Genomic DNA, 5,354 nt, shown 5'->3' with positions numbered 1-5,354 from the left:
CATTCTAAATGTTCCTTACACATTTACCAGCTTCCTCTTTTCTTCTTCTTCTTATTTTTTTTTTTCAATTTGTTAGCATTGGAGTGGCTTAGGATCCTCCACACGAATAAAACGCATTGTATGCTTCCTGTACTCTCATCTGAGGTGGCATTTCCTTCTGACCAAGGGTACAGGACTCTTAAGAAAAAACAAAAACAAAAAAAACAAAAAAAAAAAACAAAAAAAAAAAAAAAACAAAAAAAACAAAACAAAAAAAAAAAACCAAAACAGCACAGAAAAGCAACGTGATGCATCCAGGATGTCAGCATTACCAACAAATCTAACCACAAGATCTTACCGCCTCAACCTTTCCTGCAGCTTTACTTGTTCCTTGCACTAGGCAGGCTCGAGAGCATTTTGTAGACCTCATTTTGTTTGCTACAAGCCGCGTGCAAGTTGCTAGAATTAACTCTAGCATCTGGGAGCGCACCAAGGCCACTCACCATAATGCAAATCTTTATTATTCCCAAATCCTGGTGCAATCACATGGAGCATGGGGTGTCCCGCCGGTCCCTGGCAAGCCAACACAAGCAACCTCAGGCAGCCTGCCCTGCTCCAGCTCCCAGGCAGCTGGGGTGGGAGGACGAGAGGCCTGCGTGCCCCCGCACAGGATGCTGCCCGAAATAGGCTGCGAACAGAATGTAGGCATCGCGGTGTAAGCAAGCAAAAGCGAGCAAGCCAGCCCTGCTGTAGCAGCTACAAATCCATCACGGGCATAATTATATCGGCACTCACACCTAGGTGACAGAGCTCTGCGTTGCATCAAATATATAGCAAGTACGTGTAATAATTTTGGTTTTATTCTCGTAAATTACAAGTCCAGGGGGAACCGTTACTGACCATCTCTCTGGCTATCTGCATATGGCAGACCATAAGTTTTCTTCAAATTAATTGGAGCAAGAGCATCTGTTCTAGAAAAAATTCAATTGATTTTAAAATTTCCAGAACTGTAGAAGCCGACAAGCTAAGCAGAGTAAGAGAACCTACATACTTAATGATTGGTGACCTGTTTCCCATCTAAGCTTTCTATTTTCATCTCCAAGCCACTGATTGCTGTTATGCTTTTCTCTGCAGAATAAGAGACTTCAAAATCCTCTTCCATAGGTTGGTAGTTATGGACCATGATAATACTCTTCCTCCTGCTTAGGAAAACTGGTGGAGCTCCTGGATCATTACATTATTTAGTACTTTATATCGTTGTTTTGCTCTTTCTTTCTTTATTTTCTTCTTTCCTTCCTTCCTTCTTTCTCTTCTGACCCCGACCACAGCTTGATGCAACAAGTTTTTTTGCCACCTTGAGTTTTTCAGTCATGATTTCTCTTTGATTTTTTCCTTTCATTTATTTCTTCCTTTCTTTTCTCCCCCTGCCCCCCCAAAACAGTCATTAAAATTTTCAGTAGAAAAAGAGTCAGGAATTGATCTTGTTGGGACCTCCTTAGAAACCAACCCACTCCTGAATAATTTCCCATTTACACATGCCTTTAGAAAACTGTCACACAGCTTTTTTATCCATACTGCTAGGAAAACAGCGTTAATTTTGACACTATTCATGCCCCAGTGGAAAGGAGCACATTCCAGGACTGCTGTACTTGACCAGAACAAAGTTGAATCTGCAGCTGTATTTGGGTTTTCATGGGATTCAAATAGCAGACAGCTGGCTGGCCATCTCAGCCTGTTCCAGCTTAGTATTTCCATGTTTTTTTTTTTGTTTTTTTTTTTTTTTTTTTGGAAAAAGAAAGGCAGACCTCTGTGGTGATGCATTGCCAATGTTTTAAGTCAGAGGTCCCATAAAATGTTCCCAGCTTGGTGTGATAAATCTAAATTGGTGTTTGTAAAAAAGATAGAAAATGGGCTGTGAAATCTTTTAATGTATTTTAACTCTTTACATGCTTTCCTGCAATACAGGAGGACAGCACAGTGAAAAGGCCTGTATTAGTCACATATAATGCAACCCACTGTAGTTTGTGCCTTGTAAATATGCTGAGGGTTTTCACTGAGACCAGCCTGTGTGGTACTAGATGGGGTCTTGGGAGATGTTTCTATGCAGGAGGGGGGATGCATTGCATCACCCAGCTTTTCTGGTGTGGATCTTTTCTCAATGCTGGGAGAAAGTGGTGATGTGACTTTTTTGTCTGATGGCATCACGCGTCACTGGTTAGCCACCACCACAGCCTGGGATGAAGGGAAAGATGCCTGGTGTGAGAAAAAAAAAACCACACAACCAGCAGGTTCTCACAGACTTTTCAGTCCATAAATATTGTGACTGGGGCTGTATCTGCTAAAATGAGCAATTTCATTTATTTATTTATTTAGGTGAGAGGTTAACACTAATAGGTGGAAGCAGGAGGTAGGTCTGCAAACCCAGCCTGTGGGTGCTGCACTTTATTGAGTGGCTCCAAAGCTATCTGAGTGGAAGATGATGTCTCTCTCTATGTAAGTAAGGCTGGCTGTCTTACATGAGAGTAACTCCTACCTTGAAGCATAATAATCCACGAATCTTTTATGTACCACAAAATCAGCTTTTCCCTGTGAATGGTGGGTACAGAGGCACTGTTAACTTCTCGAAAACAAGTAAACAAACACAGGTGAACCACACTGCATGTAAAATTCAGTATCTACACCTAGAAGGGTGAAATCTGAGCAGGTCTCTCCTTTGTTATCCAGGTTACCACTTGAGATCATCTTAATTTTGCAATCGTAAGACTCACAGTTACTAACCAGGGCACACAGGAATAATTTCATAAGAGAAAAACCAATCCCCTCCGAATTTCAGGAAAGTAATGAAGGAAATTTCCTATCAAATGTCCATTTATCAGGAAAGACAGGAAAATAAAATACATGAAGTACAGTCGCTGAACATGCCTGGTATTCTTGATCTTTCTAAAAAATAAAAATGACCATGCTCTTTCACATAAGAACATGGTCTGATTCATTCATGGAACAGATTTCTATGCAATTGTACCTACCTACCAATAAATAAATAAATAAAAATGTCTATCGCTCACCTATAGCAGACAAAATTGCTCTTTGCAGCAAGTGAAAAACACATTTGGCACATCACTCACTCGCACAACATTATTTTCTGCCGCTCGCCCACCCCACGCGCTCGATGCGCGCGTGTCAGCTGTGCCTGCGTCATCTTCCTAAGCCCTGGTGACTGACTCATTTCTACACCGCGTGTGGCGAGTGTAGGCTGGACTTGAGCAGGCTTTTGGAGCCAGGGAGCAGGAGGGGGCTGCGGGGAAGGAGTGGCCGCGGGGAAGCAGGCACTGGGAGGGCACGGCCCCCGGCTGGCTGCCGTGGCTTCTCCGAGTCAGGCTGCCACCTCCACTGTGTGCTTCTGCTGGCAAAAGGGATGACGAAGGCACCAGCACCAAGCTGGCACGGCCACGTGGCCCTCCCAGAACTGCAGAATTTGGGGCGAGATGTCAGCTTTATCAGCCTGGTTTTGGAGATGTGGAAAACAACCACAAACTTCCACGCTGCAGCTATATTTTGCCCCCCAAAAAACTATCTGCAGAGGAGCAAAGTCTTTCAGGCAAAATTTCTAAACAGTTGAGTAGATCAATGTAAAGTCATTATGTACTGGTGCTGCTGCAATAACCTGGGCACCGTTCTGCTTTATGATACTCAAACATTATTTCAAGTAAAGCTAATCTAGCATGTTGTTCATCCCTACTGATTACAGTATTAAGGCGCTCAGTGCAGTCTGGGAACACCTGGGGCCAGCTCCAGCCCTTGCCCCAAAATTTGCCATCCCATTCTCTTTGTGAGTTCATCTTACCTATAGATTTGGATGCCTCCTGGTTGAAGATAGTCGTGAAGAAGGATCAAGCTCAGGTTCAAAGTGTGCTGGCACAACTGTTGGTGAAATATTAGGTCTGAAAGATCTCAGATAGCAGCTGCTTTCCACAAAAAGCATTACTACACGTTACTTGCAGCCAGTTGTACAGAGGAAAGAGTCTTCCCTTCACCAAACATAGCACTGCCAACAGGAACAACGAAGTTGCTCTGGTCCCCGTGCATGTGCTGCTACTGATGGGTCACTGGGCTCTGTGGGAGCTGAGCAAAGCCCAGAGCTAGCAGCACCTTCCCACCACACCATGCCCAAGCACAGAGGCTTGGAGAAGGGTCATCTCACCCCTCAACCGCTTTGAAACCTTCAGAGCCTAACAAGCTTTAACTACTGCTGCTCTACACTTCAGAGCAAGAAGTCATTAAACTTCTTTTATACATGTCTCCAAGAGCAAGGAACTATTATGATGCAGAACTCTTGTATTTTGGTAATAGCTCTCCACCCAACTTTCCCACAGCAGAAGGCTGCATTTCTGTGGGTTTTGTTTCTGCATTTTGCCTGAAAAGAGGCACAGCTGTTGGGGGCACAGGTGGGTGCTGTGGGGGCACAACACTTCCCAGCTGGGGCTGGCATGCCGATCTCACCAGGGTGGTGGCTTTCATGGCTTTAGAACTGTAAAAGGGGCATGAATTGAGCTAATCATATGCCAGAAGCACAGGCACCAGTTATAACTTTCTTGTTAATTCACATTCTCAGAGGAAAGTCCTTTTATCTGGATAGGCTATGCTTTCCTGCTCTACTTCATAGAGATGGGAGTTGGGAACTTCTCCCTGCTGGTGAGGCACCAACACACTCTCCAGCTTTGATGTGTTTCAGACTATCCTTTGCTTACTCTCTCTTGGCTGGTCTGAGCTACCTGCTCTAGATGAAGACCAAGAGTAGTGCAAGCACGGTGCGGTGAGGCTACCTGTCTATCTGCCAACTTGCTTCTTCAAAGTTGCAAAGAGTTCAGAGCGGTGAAGCTGGAGTGAAATAGGCACTGCTGAAGTTGTGAATCTCACCCAGCAGTTCCCTGGTATGGCAAACCAAGAGGGATGCTTGCTTGTAGCTCAGTGTAGAGGCTGTCAGGACCAAACATCACTGAAACAGTGTGGGTAACAGCCACAATTTATGCTGCAATTTGCCAAGGACCATTGTAAAACAACAGTCACTCACTTCTGTTAAACGACTGAAAGCTCCAGAACGAGTCCTAGGAGCTCGTGACAACCCAGACCGCCCCCTCCTTGCTGAGTCCCTCCAAATGTGAGCTGTGTGGGAGAGAGGACCTTTTCTCTGCTGGGTACTTTTGAAAAAGAGGAGAAGCAGATTCCCCACGAAGGAGGAAAAAAAAGAGGGATGGGCATACCGCAGAGTAACAGAGGAACCCCTGCTATACCAACAGCAGCTGAGAGAAAAGGAGGTTTTGTGCTTGGCGTGGGCTGGAAGAGGCTGGGAGCTAAGAGTAGGGTAGCTGTTTTCC

At 44.8% G+C, this 5,354-nt stretch overlaps 1 long non-coding RNA gene across 1 annotated transcript; it reads right to left on the bottom strand.

The window, feature by feature from the left end:
* Positions 1-810: 810 nt before the first annotated feature.
* Positions 811-4,348, bottom strand: LOC311430302. The gene is made up of 2 exons (XR_014688682.1): positions 3,824-4,348; positions 811-2,232 (listed from the first exon to the last, which is right to left on the bottom strand). It is a non-coding gene; the product is annotated as an uncharacterized lncRNA (long non-coding RNA).
* Between the last annotated feature and the right edge of the window lie 1,006 nt (positions 4,349-5,354).

Source organism: Aythya ferina (genome assembly GCF_964211825.1).
Source record: "Aythya ferina genome assembly, chromosome: 1".
Lineage (NCBI taxonomy): Eukaryota > Metazoa > Chordata > Aves > Anseriformes > Anatidae > Aythya > Aythya ferina.
The sequence above is the reverse complement of the archived record's forward strand: the minus strand, read 5'-3'. Positions and strand labels throughout refer to the sequence as shown.